Here is a 15,706-nt window from a genome sequence, read left to right as displayed (position 1 = left end):
ACCACGCGTCTTGCTCCTCTCCTAGACCGGTAACGCGGTCCCTCTCGCTTTCCTCAGCAAAGAGGGGCTGGTCAGCAGGCTGCTCCTCTCCGATGCCCTCGCCTGTCGCTTGACGTGTCGGGAGTCGGGACCGAGGGTGTGCGCTTGACGGGGGCGAACGGCGCGCGTCATGGGATCCGCGGGCGGGTGGCTGTGCGCTTTCCGCCTGCCTCTGCTCCTGCTCTTATGTGCGTCGCTGGCGCGGGCTGGACGGTGGCGTGGTGTTGTCCGTCCGTCGACCGCCGGCGCCCCTCCTCGCCCCTCCCGCACCCCTCCCTTGGCGGCCGTCACGTCACACGCGGACTTGAACCGCGACGTTTCCTTTTCGAGCGAGAATTCGAGAAACGACGTGTGCCATCGCTGTTGAACGCGATTTTTGACTCCTTTCGATTTCCGTCCTCGGACTGCCCGGGATGTGTACTACCCGTGAATGCAAGACGATTTGTAGCTCGACCAACCGATTCCTGTACTCCCTGATTTTAGGTGCCCTCAGCAACTCTCGAAAGCGTGACATCCGGCTTGTATAAATTGTGCTGGTCGTCGCCGTGGCTCTTTCGACATCGGGTAAGCTGGAGGTGGTAGGGTGTGGTTGGTACTAGTGTTCTACAAGTGCTCGAGTGGCTGACCACCCTCACTCCCCTCCTACCGATTTTACACTCCCTGTCACTCCCGCCTGCCAAGCTAAATCCCTACTAACCATTGGCTACGTTAGTGATCTCGCGACCCGTCGAGGCCAACGGATCCCATCCGTATACGTACATCACACCGGAACACCCGCCCGAGGCACGGTCCAGTCAAGGGCCAGTCCCGCCTCACCGTGGCTTGCCGTCTCGCCGTGATCTCATTCTCCAGTCTCGTACGAGCCGTCAGGATATATATATGAGGGTGCTTTGCACTGACACTAGCTACAAGCTACACTACCTTACTCGTGAGCATGCAAATCTCGAGCGCAAGCAGTGAGTCGAGCGAGAGTGCAGGGAGTAAGGATGGCGAGCAAGACGAGCTTGAGGTTGCAAGCCAGACGAGTATGAGATGAGCATGACGGGCACGATGAGCAGAGCAAGGTTGGATGGTGAGCTGGATGGTGTTGAGAAGATGAGGACACTGTTAAGAAGGCGAGTAGACTGTTGAGCAGACACTGTCAAGAAGACGAGTTGGTGAGCATAGGCCGTCAAAGGACCTGGCGAGACTCGGAGAGTGGCGAGATGTGGAGGATGAGTCGAGACTAGGAAACCCTGACACGCTGATGGGGGAGAAGGTGGCGAGACTCGAATTGAGGGGCTGGCGAGATGAGACGAGCTTGACCAGAAAGCCTTCGAGTTGATGAGACGAGCTCGACGAGATGAGCAAGACAGCAATGAATACAACAAGAAGGCAAGAATTATAACAAGGTATAGAGGAGTCGAGTCAGACAGCGAGAGCGAGAAGTTACATACAAGATGCAAGCTACGAGCTCAAGTAAAGAGAGCAAGAGAGCGCAGGAGCACAGGACGAGCAAAGGGAGCAGAAGTGAGGATGGGAAGTACAGAAACGATAGCTTTGCTCGCAGGGTGTCGAGACATTGCTTCAGGGCTTGGGCGGCGCTCGAGGGACTGAGGGACACTCGAAGAGCTTTGAGGACACTCGGGAGACTTGAGGACGCTTGGGGGGCTTGTGGACTTGTGGAGAACTGACGACAGTTGATTCAGAAACAAGGGGATGGTATTAAGCCGCTCGGCAGCCGGAAATACGTTGCCTCAACGCCTGGGGCGGTCGCACTCGACTTGACAGGGTAAGGCGGAGATGGAAGTGTTGTGGAAGGGGACGAGATGAAAGGGAGAAATCGCCGGGAAGTTTAATCAAGGGCGTCGGTGTTGAAGGCACGTGGAAGGACGGGAGAAGGCGGCGGAAAGTGGCCCTGAAGGCATCGGGAACTGTTGTTGAACGCGTCGGGATACCTCGATGGAGACGACGGGAAGGAAAGCGAAGAAAAGGCTTGAAGCGCTGCTCACCGGACGGCGATACGTTGCTTCAGCACTTGGCGGGGTGCTCTGGAAATTCGCAAACACTCTGGATCATCGTAAGCATCTTCGTAACATTCGAGAAGTAGCCCACGCACCGTATCTACCCGCTCGGCGGACGAAGATTCATTGCTTCAGCGCTTCGAGAGCTTCGTGAGTAAATCAGGCTTGGAGGTGTTCTGGAAATACGGCGAGTCGCGGGAGGGGTCCAGTGAGCAGCAAGAGGGCCTTCGGAGCGACGAGACAGCGGCGCGGAGGCTGGGCCCGCGGCAGCAATGTCTACGGACGGATTGTGAGCGCCGGGAAAGCAGCTGGAAAATGAGCACGCACCTTATTTACCCGCTCGCCGGACGAAATTCTGTTGCTTCCGCGCTTTGAGCGCGTCAAGAGCACGGGCGTCGTACGTGGCGTGGATGAACGAAGAAAGGCCTGAATGGTTTTCAGCCTCTCTAGGAACGCATTCAGAATGCGAACACATACCGTATTAGCCCGCTCAGCGGACGAATTTCTGTATACTCATCGCCTAGGGCACTTGTGCGAATTGAGAGCGCTGTCAATGACAAAGTGCGGCATTCTGTTTCGAGAGGGGCGTCGACGTGGGAGAGCAAGCTTGTGGAAGAGTCAGCAGAGCCGCAATCATCGCACGAGAGAGAACGCACCATGAGCAAATCGGCGCGGCGGCCCCGCGCAGGTCCAGAATTCCACGCGCCGCGGCAGAAAAATGACCGGCAAAAGGTCAGAAGCAAGGGCACGATGTTCTCCGTGGTCGGAGAACGTGGATCGCGGCGTCTGGAGGCGGCGGCGGAAAATGGCGGAATACGGGAGATGAGGGCGGGCGGAGAGCAACAAGTCGTCAATTCGACGCGGGCCGCGGCGCGGAGAACGTGCGCCGAGACCGCCCGCAGACCCTGAGGACCTACCGAATCCGTAACAATAGTCTCCCCAGCACCTACCTTCGTCGTCTATATCGCCCGCTTTTGCTAATTCCTTGACTCGTGGGTTTCTTGCTGTAGTCGAGAGGTGAAGACACGATCCCATTTCATCCGAAGCGCGCGCAGACAGTCATATTCCAGATCCCCACCTCCCCCACTGACGCGCCTCCCGAGAACAATAGCCAGGGCGCTCGTGGGACGGAGATGGCGGTCGGAGACAACAAGCGCCCAGTTAGGCGCCCGGCGCCCGCCCCGTCAACCCGGTCCTCGGCAACTGCCGACCGCGCTTCACCCGCGGGAGCTTTTCGTTTCCCATACATCCACCACGTCCCCCGCGAGTTCGTCCGCGGCGCGCAATTCGTCGCATGTGGGACCTCTCATCCGTCGAGTACGATGCTTAGCTCACCTTAGGATCTCTCGAAAACACGAACAGTGCCTATGACGACGCGCGGTGGGATCCTGAGCCCACGGCACCTATCCCCCATTATAAGGACGAGTTCATGGGATGTAAGCACTTTTGCCAGTGAGAAGAGGTGAGACGCGTACTATGAGAAGTTGAGGGCGAGACCGAGGCCTTGAAAAGCTCAAGATCTTGAGCCTGAACTTGAAGGAGAGGACATACAGATAGATGGAGCATTCGCCTCGATGAGGTGGCGCGTGCTTTGCAAAGCCCCATTGACGAAGATCGGTGAGGGAATGTGCTAATACTACACCCCAGATCTTTAGAACGCGCTTTTACCCTGAGACTGAACTACACGCCGGTCGCATGGGTGAACCCAGCATGTGGCGTCGTATCTCGTGAGTGAAAAGTACAATGTCCGACACCTCTACTGACCAGATAATTATACCCCTGTGTAGAGTTAGTACTATAAACCTAATCATGACGCTTGGAATACGCCTGAATCGGCCCCGCTTCCTGTGCATAACGCCTTTCCCCGCTGCCTCAAGATCCCCCGTCCCGGATGTCCACGTCACCGGCTTCTGCATCACCCGCCGGCTTCTCCATTACTTTTCCCAGCATATCGACATTGATATCCGGCACGAGAAACGTCGTCCGACCTGCGAACTCTACGGATACTTCACCCGTTAGTTCCCCTCCCCCCTCATCTACTTCCGATTTCCGGCTCAATCACACATCCAGGCGCGACGATCTCGGCGCACACTTACGCAATCAACGCGACGGAAGTCTGATGCGCGACGACGGAGGCCGCGCCACGCTCGAGGCCGACTCCTCAACTTGCCTTGGCGAGTTGAGCCGCATACATCGAGCCCACCCCACCCAACGGCACGACATGTAGACAGTGACTCGAACACGTGTCACTACGTGCGCCGCGGGATCTTGGCAGGACCGAGTGAGTAGCCCACGCGCGGACAAGGCGCGCTACTCTGAGAGCGGCTCAAAGCCTGCCGAATGGAGATAGAGCAATGATCTCGCAGAGGTCGACTTTTCCTCCCCGCCCCCTTCCTCCTCGCGCGGTCTCGGCCCTGTGACGCGTCACGCCCATCCTCGTGTACCCTCTGTGCATGCTCTGGCGAGCTCTGCTGAACACCGGACGCGTCGTCGACGATGCAGAACGCCTTGAACGCGCAACGGCTCCCCGCGCAAGAACGGGTTTGCCACACCCGAGCCCCGCCTTCCGGCGGTCCGGGCCCGGCCTTCCCTCGCCGCAGAGGTACGTCTGGAGTATTTTTCGCCGAGATCTCGCTGACATTCGCGCAGGGATAGACGGAAGATCGTGTGCGCGCCGGGCGCGCTCGTTCCCCCAATCTTCCGACTTTTGCTGGGCAGATCTCGGTCGCGGACCGCCGAGGTCTTCTATCGGTGATGGCAGGCTCCGGTCTGGAAGTTTTGCGGAACAAGGGGCACGGCATACTGCCGTTGTGCAGGGTATAAGAGGCGGCGCGTCTGGCTGTCTCAGTCACCATTCAACACCTCCCTTCTTTTCCTCCCTCCTCTTCTGACCCTTCCTACTTTCGCTTTCTCATGTCTACTTTATCAAGGCTAGCATCAGTCTTTCACTTCACAGGGCTCGCTTTACTGACTATTCCTCTACAGCCTACCCATTTCCTTTGCTCCGTCTCGACTGGTAAGTTTTTCCTTTCGTTCATTGGTCAGATTAGCGCTTATCATCCTTTCTATACAGTCTACTACTCGTACAAGTAAGTCCTCTCTAATCTACCCTTCTGTTCGACTACTAATCGTGCGCTTCTAGTCCTACTGCCATCACGCCACGCCTCGACTCTAAATTCCAGACCGCGCACCATCAATCGACACCAAACGCACCTTGTGTTTTCGTTATCACCCTCATAACGGTATCATTTCACTTGCTCTCCACTCGACTGAGCCTGACGCGTTGTGCAGCAGCGAGCTTGCTCATGGTCTCGGGTGCCTTCGGCATCGACGCTAAGGGATAGACTCCCTTCCAGACCGCGGCGGTGAAGCTGCGTCCATGGTCCGCTGTTCGTCGATGCCCGCAGCATCGATGCTGACCTCGCTATTGCAGGAGGTGTAGTCATACAGGCCGGAGGAGAGCGCGAGGGCGATGGACTCAGCGACCTCGACCTTCCGCAACGGTCAGCGCTGGCGGCTAAAAGCTGTCTAGGACAGCCTCGACATCGATCGCACTCGACCCTCGGCTGTCGCGCTCGTAAGGTATGTACTCGGCGAGTTCTTGTCTGCTGTCCACGACGCTCTCACCGCCTACGCTCTCGCCTTCAGGAATGCTGACAACCTTCGTAGACGACGAGAAAGACCCTATCGACCCCTCAAAGTACATCCCTATCCCTCCCTTCTGTCATCTTCCGGCGTCGTAGCTCGCGGCGTCGCTGCACTGCGGCCGAGAACACGTGTCGCCGCGTCTCGTATGCTGCCCTCGACACCAACGAACAGTCGACTCACTCAACTACTCGACACCATCGACGATGACGATGAAGGAGCCCGTGTAAGCGTACTGTCCGGTGGGCGCGCGCCCCCGTCGTCGTGCCACCATCGTGTTGGTTTGACTCCGAATGCACGACGAGGGATACAATGTCCTCGCCGTTCTCCTCGGCGAGCCATTGCCGTCGCTGTCGACTTCCGCCTCTGACCCCGCTCCAGACCCCACCAATCACCTTGCCGGCCGTTCATGTCCCTTTTTCCGCCGCAGCGTAGACGCGAGGGGCCTGTCCTATTCCGTGGTGCGTTGTCCGACTCCCCCGCTAGTGAGTGTACTAACGCTGCCCCGGTGTAGAATGGCCTTCGCGGCACTCTGCGAATAAATAAAGGCGTGACACGCAGGCGCCGTCATCGACCAGCGCAGCTGGAGGGGTCTACTCCTCGCGTGCGAGGGGCCCAGTCAGTAAGTCCGCGAATTTGTGCTGGACCTCTACCAGTTACCGTCGTAACGGAGATATGCTGACTGACCGCTTGATAGGTAATTTCTTCGTGCAATCGCGATTGCCGGACGCACGCGTGCGTCCGCTTACACGTCGAACGACGCGTTGAGGGTGAGTACACCCCTCTCAAGCTTACTAGGGACTCGTTGGAATTACGGTTCGAGAGCTTACACGGTACGTTGTCTCTCAAATCTTCGCGTAGACGCGTGCGGCTGACCCTTTGTCAGGTGCTACTCGAGTATTTGCGTGGACCCCGAACCGCCGGAGGCACGCGCGGGCTGACTCGGTGAGCAATACGGCGAGGGTGGGGTACCACCGTCCCATTTGCTCCAATGCTGACCCCTTTGTCAGCTGCCAAGTCTCGGTCCCGACACGACGCACTTCGAGGCGATCAACGCGACGGAAGAGGCGTGCTGTACCCCCGTCACCGCAATCTAAATGTTAAGCAAGCCAGCTCATTACGAACCCGGACCCCTCGGCACTGCGTTCCTCGTTACACTGGCGAGATGTTCACAGTTTGACCTTCGTACGTAGCCCAATTCTGATGGAGATTCCATGAAGACACACTGACGAGTTTTCAGGCGAAATTCCGCTGACCCCGAGCCGCCGGAGGCACGCGCGGGGATTCTCGGTGAAAGTTGCGACGAGGGTGGGGCACCCTCTCGTTAGACGCCGAGAGGACCCCTTGACCTCATTTGACCTCATGGTTGAGGTACTGTATGCCGACCGAGAGCCGCCGGAGGCGCACGCGTGTTTCCCGGATGAGGAATGCGTCAAAGGAGGGGGATCCTCCCTCACGAGGGCCCTTTGAGCGCCCACGAGACGATTTTCGATTGCATTGGTACGTCTCCGCTATCTTTTTCGCCGCAGCATCGCTGATAATGCCTTAACGATGTACATAAGACCTCTGTGACCGTCGTTGCAAGCGGTGCCAAGCCGTCGGAGGCATGCGAGGGGTAGCACGGCGAGTTTTGCGACGAGGGCGGGTACCTTCCCCTCCCCTTGCTCTTATTTGACGGCTGACGCCTTATCAGGGAAAAACTCGCTAACCTCTGAATCGAACCGCCGGAGGCGCGCGTGGGCTCCCCGGGTGAGAAATGCGTAGAGGGTGAGTTACCCTCCCTCTTCTCACTCCGACGTTGTCCAGAACGCAGGCGTGGCGAATCTCGAATGCCGTGGTACGCCCCGCTGTTCTTTTTTGTTTGACCGTCGCTGACAATGTAGTAGATATGACTATAGGACGTTTTCGAACGCCGCCTGGGCCGCCGCCAGGCCGCTGGAGGCACGGCTGCACTCACTAGGCGACGAATGGGAAGAGGGTAGGGCAGCCTCGCTGGCGACGTCGAGTGCGAGAAGGAGGGTGACGGCGTCTCGAGCGTAGCGGGTGAGCTTGCGTGAGGGACAAGCTGTGAGATCCCGCCTCTCGTCTATAATCGAACGCTAAACTTTGATCAGATGACTTCTCGACGAGTGCAAACCGCCGGAGGCGCACACGGACACGCTGGGCGAGATATGCGGCCGGATTAGGGGGCCCTACCCTCCTCTTCCCCTTCGAATGAGAGGGCTCCATGACTCCTCAAAGGCCGAGTTCTGGTCGAGCCAGACCCGCCGGAGGCACGCGTAGGTGCATTTCATAAAGAATACGACGAAGGTGAGCTACCCTTCCTTCCACACCCCTGTCACCCTCTGATATCGCGATTCCTCTCGCCAACGAGCGCATGCTGATCACTCAACAGACGTCCTTCTCGCGATTTTGAGACGTTGGAGGCGCCCGCGTGCTCCTTAAATAGAAAGTGCGGCGAAGGTGGGACCCTCCCTCCCCTCTCCTCCCTCCCCTCCCTCTCCCTTCGAGGGGGGAGATTCCCTGACCCCTCGAGGGTGATTTTTGGTAGTCCCGAGCCGCCGGATCCCTCGATGAGGAGCGCGAAGAGGGTGAGCTACCCTCCTCCTCCCCCCCCCCTTCTCCTCTCGCACCTCCCCCGCATCTACCCCCTCTCCCCGTCCCTTTCCCCCCCTTCCTTCATCACCCTCTACCCTGCTATCACGACGCGCACCCTCTACACGCGACTCTCAAGCCTGGGAGACCGGGGAGGCGTGCGCGACGTGGGGTGGGGTAGGGATGTGGGGGGAGGGAGCGCATTCCCCTTCTCGAAGTGCCTGCTTTTTGGTGCTGACGATTTTGCAGGTCGCCTCTGAACGCGAAGCTGTACGACACAGCCGCTCGCCTAGGCGATGACCTTGTCATCCGATCTCTGTCCCCGTCGGTGTCGCGCTCGCGCGTGGAGGAGGGAGGAGGGAGGAGGGATGTAGGTGGGGGTGGGGAGGCTGGGCACGAAGGAAAAGGGGGGCGGGGCGGACTTGAGAAGACGGCAGGAGCGCTGCTCAAAAAGCAAGAAGACGAAGCGCAGGTGCTCGTCGTGGTGGAGAAGCAGGGGTAGGAGGAGGGCGGCGCGGGGGAGGAGGAGGAGAGGGAAGAGGTGCGCGTTCTCGCTCGAGTGCGCCGCCAGCCGTGGCGGTCTCGGCGTGAGCGCGTGGCTTTCGAGGATGTCCCCGAAGTTGGAGGTGAGTGATTTGAGTGTCCACTGGATCTGCGCGCGACGCTGACGCTCCTCTAGATCATCCCTCCTCCCCTCGTCAGACCATGCGAAGGGGAACTCGATGGCGTGCGCACGCGAACGGCTTAGTTTTGGCATTGTTTTCGCGTGAAATCCAGCCATAGTGATGTGGTTGTGGCGGCGGATCCGGTCCCGTCGAGATGGAGGATGGTCAGAGGAGGAGGGGGAGGGGGGATGTGCGACGTGGTGAGTCCGGGAGACCGGCGCTTTACAGGCGTTTTCTTGCCGAGTTCGTGGCATCGCTCGACCTCCTCACGCGCTCCCGCATCGTTTTTCGTCACAAAAAAACGCTTGTATTCGATATATACGACATGTACACTACCTACGTGCTAGACGGCTAATTCTAAGCCCCACCCCTCCGCTTCTGCCCTCCTCAAAGTCGTGTTCCCTCGAGAAACGCCGCGTGGAGTTGTGTCTTGCGACGGGTCTCTCGCGCTCATCCTCGCGACGAAGTTCACGCCCGACAGATGTCGAGTGCTCATGTTGTCGCCCTTCGTCGCCGCCAGTCCGAGGGACCACCACGCCGCCAATCCGACGTCGGTACGTCGCGACGCCAGTCTGAGGTCGGTACGTCGCGACGCTAGTTGGATGTCGGCACATCGCGTCGCTAATCGGACGGGCCTGCTCGCCCACGCTCGCTACGCCACGCGTCCAGGTTCTCGTACGCGAGCACGCTGTAGACATTGCGCATGAACGGCGTGCCGAGCACAATATCGACGCCCGCGACCGCCTTGGATCGCGCCCATGCACGACCCCGTACCCGCGCCCCGCCCGCCGCCGCCGCCGTCGATCACCATATCGCTCGGGTGCAGGGGCACGGCGATCCGCGGCGAGTCGTTGCTGCCCGACTCCGCGAGCGTGAAGGTGAGGTTGAGCGGCGTCGCGCAGGGAAGGTAGTACACGCCGTCGCTGCCGGGGCCGACGCCGACGGCGCCGTACACGGCGTTTGCGATGGTGGAGGTGGTGAGGATGAGCGGGACGCCGGAGTCGAAGACGGCGCGGAGGGGCGCGCCGAGGAGCGCGGTGTCCGCTGTCAGGTTGTTCTGGTTTGTCCCCGCATCGGGGCCTTGGACGGTAGATGGGTGCGCGTCGATGCCCGCGAGCTGCACCTTGAAGAGGAGCTCCCCAGACTCGTCTGAGGACAAGCCGAGGTAGGAGAGCGAGGACTCGACGTCCTTGCCGTCTGGCAGACGCAGTTGCTCGGACGAAGGATGCGTACCGAGGCCGAGGAGGGAGGGGTAGCGATCGCTCCCCGGGCGCCCCAGCAGCATCCCGATGAACTTGTTTCCCGGAGCACCATCCGCGCCGAAGAGCCCCTTCGTGACCGCATCCCCGCCGTCCTTGGACGCGATCAGCGAGTTGTCCGGCAGCGCGAGACCCAGCACGCCGTTGAACTCGTCCCCAAGAGGCTCGTTCGTGACGTTTGACGCCGCAGCGAGCGCCTGGGCGTTGATCGACGCGGGGCCGATGCGAACCGTGTCTTTGACGACATCGCCGGAGACTTGGCCCTGCAGGTAGGAGATGGAGAAGTCCGCGGAAGTTGTCTGGGCGGAGGATGATGATGAGGGGTCGTAGGTGTGCCCTGAGGACTTGCAAGCGGAGGTCTGGCAGGAAGGGGAGGCGAGCCACAGATCAGAGGAACCGGTGTCGACCTGGACGTAGACCGTCTGAGGAGGCGTGCCGACCTTGAGGGGGACCATGTACGAGCTACGCAGTGTAAGTTTAGAGGGAGTATCATGAAGCAATGAGTACGCACACGTCGTAATTGCCATTCTGCAGGGTGGACATCTCGACGAGATATTCGTTACCGCTGTCGCGTATGCTCATTGCGTCCATGCGCATGTTTGCCATTATCACAATAGTCCTGGGCCGTGCAGGACAAGGGAGGGGGATATGCAAAGGAGAGAGCGCAGGTCAATGCTGCATACAAGTAACGAGTGAGGGGGGAGAACAGCGATGGCGGCCGCGACCTTCAAGGGGACCTCCCTGAGAGCGATCAGTACGTGCGAGGTACCCTGCGTGAAGCACTTACGGGGTAGACGGTCCAGCGGCTGTGAGAGGGAAGGAGCGAGCAGATGCACGCCCGTCGTGAGGAAGGAGTGATCTAGCGCGACCCTTGATCATTCTCCCACTCCATTCAATCACCACGCGTCTTGCTCCTCTCCTGGACCGGTAGCACGGTCCCTCTTACCTCGCTTTGGCTGGTCAGCAGGCTGCTCCTCTCCGATGCCCTCGCCTGTCGCTTGACGTGTCGGGAGTCGGGACCGAGGGTGTGCGCTTGACGGGGGCGCGCGGCGCGCGTCATGGGATCCGCGGGCGGGTGGCTGTGCGCTTTCCGCCTGCCTCTGCTCCTGCTCTTATGTGCGTCGCTGGCGCGGGCTGGACGGTGGCGCGGTGTTGTCCGTCCGTCGACCGCCGGCGCCCCTCTTCGCCCCTCTCGCACCCCTCCCTTGGCGGCCGTCACGTCACACGCGGACTTGAACCGCGACGTTTCCTTTTCGAGCGAGAATTCGAGAAACGACGTGTGCCATCGCTGTTGAACGCGATTTTTGACTCCTTTCGATTTGGGTCCTCGGACTGCCCGGGATGTGTACTACCCGTGAATGCAAGATGATTTGTAGCTTGACTGACCGATTCCTGCACTCCCCGATTTTAGGTGCCCTCAGCAACTCTCGAAAGCGTGACATCCGGCTTGTATAAATTGTGCTGGTCGTCGCCGTGCCTCGTTCGACGTCGGGTAAGCTGGAGGTGGTAGGGTGTGGCTGGTACTAGTGTTCTACAAGTGCTCGAGTGGCTCCCTGCCCTCACTCCCCTCCTACCGATTTTACACTCCCTGTCACTCCCACCTGCCAAGCTAATTCCCTACTAACCATTGGCTACGTTAGTGATCTCGCGACCCGTCGAGGCCAACGGATCCCATCCGTATACGTACATCACACCGGAACACCCGCCCGAGGCACGGTCCAGTCAAGGGCCAGTCCCGCCTCACCGTGGCTTGCCGTCTCGCCGTGATCTCATTCTCCAGTCTCGTACGAGCCGTCAGGATATATATATGAGGGTGCTTTGCACTGACACTAGCTACAAGCTACACTACCTTACTCGTGAGCATGCAAATCTCGAGCGCAAGCAGTGAGTCGAGCGAGAGTGCAGGGAGTAAGGATGGCGAGCAAGACGAGCTTGAGGTTGCAAGCCAGACGAGTATGAGATGAGCATGACGGGCACGATGAGCAGAGCAAGGTTGGATGGTGAGCTGGATGGTGTTGAGAAGATGAGGACACTGTTAAGAAGGCGAGTAGACTGTTGAGCAGACACTGTCAAGAAGACGAGTTGGTGAGCATAGGCCGTCAAAGGACCTGGCGAGACTCGGAGAGTGGCGAGATGTGGAGGATGAGTCGAGACTAGGAAACCCTGACACGCTGATGGGGGAGAAGGTGGCGAGACTCGAATTGAGGGGCTGGCGAGATGAGACGAGCTTGACCAGAAAGCCTTCGAGTTGATGAGACGAGCTCGACGAGATGAGCAAGACAGCAATGAATACAACAAGAAGGCAAGAATTATAACAAGGTATAGAGGAGTCGAGTCAGACAGCGAGAGCGAGAAGTTACATACAAGATGCAAGCTACGAGCTCAAGTAAAGAGAGCAAGAGAGCGCAGGAGCACAGGACGAGCAAAGGGAGCAGAAGTGAGGATGGGAAGTACAGAAACGATAGCTTTGCTCGCAGGGTGTCGAGACATTGCTTCAGGGCTTGGGCGGCGCTCGAGGGACTGAGGGACACTCGAAGAGCTTTGAGGACACTCGGGAGACTTGAGGACGCTTGGGGGGCTTGTGGACTTGTGGAGAACTGACGACAGTTGATTCAGAAACAAGGGGATGGTATTAAGCCGCTCGGCAGCCGGAAATACGTTGCCTCAACGCCTGGGGCGGTCGCACTCGACTTGACAGGGTAAGGCGGAGATGGAAGTGTTGTGGAAGGGGACGAGATGAAAGGGAGAAATCGCCGGGAAGTTTAATCAAGGGCGTCGGTGTTGAAGGCACGTGGAAGGACGGGAGAAGGCGGCGGAAAGTGGCCCTGAAGGCATCGGGAACTGTTGTTGAACGCGTCGGGATACCTCGATGGAGACGACGGGAAGGAAAGCGAAGAAAAGGCTTGAAGCGCTGCTCACCGGACGGCGATACGTTGCTTCAGCACTTGGCGGGGTGCTCTGGAAATTCGCAAACACTCTGGATCATCGTAAGCATCTTCGTAACATTCGAGAAGTAGCCCACGCACCGTATCTACCCGCTCGGCGGACGAAGATTCATTGCTTCAGCGCTTCGAGAGCTTCGTGAGTAAATCAGGCTTGGAGGTGTTCTGGAAATACGGCGAGTCGCGGGAGGGGTCCAGTGAGCAGCAAGAGGGCCTTCGGAGCGACGAGACAGCGGCGCGGAGGCTGGGCCCGCGGCAGCAATGTCTACGGACGGATTGTGAGCGCCGGGAAAGCAGCTGGAAAATGAGCACGCACCTTATTTACCCGCTCGCCGGACGAAATTCTGTTGCTTCCGCGCTTTGAGCGCGTCAAGAGCACGGGCGTCGTACGTGGCGTGGATGAACGAAGAAAGGCCTGAATGGTTTTCAGCCTCTCTAGGAACGCATTCAGAATGCGAACACATACCGTATTAGCCCGCTCAGCGGACGAATTTCTGTATACTCATCGCCTAGGGCACTTGTGCGAATTGAGAGCGCTGTCAATGACAAAGTGCGGCATTCTGTTTCGAGAGGGGCGTCGACGTGGGAGAGCAAGCTTGTGGAAGAGTCAGCAGAGCCGCAATCATCGCACGAGAGAGAACGCACCATGAGCAAATCGGCGCGGCGGCCCCGCGCAGGTCCAGAATTCCACGCGCCGCGGCAGAAAAATGACCGGCAAAAGGTCAGAAGCAAGGGCACGATGTTCTCCGTGGTCGGAGAACGTGGATCGCGGCGTCTGGAGGCGGCGGCGGAAAATGGCGGAATACGGGAGATGAGGGCGGGCGGAGAGCAACAAGTCGTCAATTCGACGCGGGCCGCGGCGCGGAGAACGTGCGCCGAGACCGCCCGCAGACCCTGAGGACCTACCGAATCCGTAACAATAGTCTCCCCAGCACCTACCTTCGTCGTCTATATCGCCCGCTTTTGCTAATTCCTTGACTCGTGGGTTTCTTGCTGTAGTCGAGAGGTGAAGACACGATCCCATTTCATCCGAAGCGCGCGCAGACAGTCATATTCCAGATCCCCACCTCCCCCACTGACGCGCCTCCCGAGAACAATAGCCAGGGCGCTCGTGGGACGGAGATGGCGGTCGGAGACAACAAGCGCCCAGTTAGGCGCCCGGCGCCCGCCCCGTCAACCCGGTCCTCGGCAACTGCCGACCGCGCTTCACCCGCGGGAGCTTTTCGTTTCCCATACATCCACCACGTCCCCCGCGAGTTCGTCCGCGGCGCGCAATTCGTCGCATGTGGGACCTCTCATCCGTCGAGTACGATGCTTAGCTCACCTTAGGATCTCTCGAAAACACGAACAGTGCCTATGACGACGCGCGGTGGGATCCTGAGCCCACGGCACCTATCCCCCATTATAAGGACGAGTTCATGGGATGTAAGCACTTTTGCCAGTGAGAAGAGGTGAGACGCGTACTATGAGAAGTTGAGGGCGAGACCGAGGCCTTGAAAAGCTCAAGATCTTGAGCCTGAACTTGAAGGAGAGGACATACAGATAGATGGAGCATTCGCCTCGATGAGGTGGCGCGTGCTTTGCAAAGCCCCATTGACGAAGATCGGTGAGGGAATGTGCTAATACTACACCCCAGATCTTTAGAACGCGCTTTTACCCTGAGACTGAACTACACGCCGGTCGCATGGGTGAACCCAGCATGTGGCGTCGTATCTCGTGAGTGAAAAGTACAATGTCCGACACCTCTACTGACCAGATAATTATACCCCTGTGTAGAGTTAGTACTATAAACCTAATCATGACGCTTGGAATACGCCTGAATCGGCCCCGCTTCCTGTGCATAACGCCTTTCCCCGCTGCCTCAAGATCCCCCGTCCCGGATGTCCACGTCACCGGCTTCTGCATCACCCGCCGGCTTCTCCATTACTTTTCCCAGCATATCGACATTGATATCCGGCACGAGAAACGTCGTCCGACCTGCGAACTCTACGGATACTTCACCCGTTAGTTCCCCTCCCCCCTCATCTACTTCCGATTTCCGGCTCAATCACACATCCAGGCGCGACGATCTCGGCGCACACTTACGCAATCAACGCGACGGAAGTCTGATGCGCGACGACGGAGGCCGCGCCACGCTCGAGGCCGACTCCTCAACTTGCCTTGGCGAGTTGAGCCGCATACATCGAGCCCACCCCACCCAACGGCACGACATGTAGACAGTGACTCGAACACGTGTCACTACGTGCGCCGCGGGATCTTGGCAGGACCGAGTGAGTAGCCCACGCGCGGACAAGGCGCGCTACTCTGAGAGCGGCTCAAAGCCTGCCGAATGGAGATAGAGCAATGATCTCGCAGAGGTCGACTTTTCCTCCCCGCCCCCTTCCTCCTCGCGCGGTCTCGGCCCTGTGACGCGTCACGCCCATCCTCGTGTACCCTCTGTGCATGCTCTGGCGAGCTCTGCTGAACACCGGACGCGTCGTCGACGATGCAGAACGCCTTGAACGCGCAACGGCTCCCCGCGCAAGAACGGGTTTGCCACACCCGAGCCCCGCCTTCCG

General features: G+C 59.0%; 1 protein-coding gene across 1 annotated transcript in view; it reads right to left on the bottom strand.

Annotated features, from left to right (window-relative positions):
- Positions 1-15,706, bottom strand: part of SCHCODRAFT_02613917 (acid protease) — a 51,113-nt gene that overhangs the window by 31,347 nt on the left and 4,060 nt on the right. The gene's annotated exons all lie outside the window — the stretch shown is intronic.

Source organism: Schizophyllum commune (genome assembly GCF_000143185.2).
Source record: "Schizophyllum commune H4-8 unplaced genomic scaffold SCHCOscaffold_3, whole genome shotgun sequence".
Classification (NCBI taxonomy): domain Eukaryota; kingdom Fungi; phylum Basidiomycota; class Agaricomycetes; order Agaricales; family Schizophyllaceae; genus Schizophyllum; species Schizophyllum commune.
The sequence above is the reverse complement of the archived record's forward strand: the minus strand, read 5'-3'. Positions and strand labels throughout refer to the sequence as shown.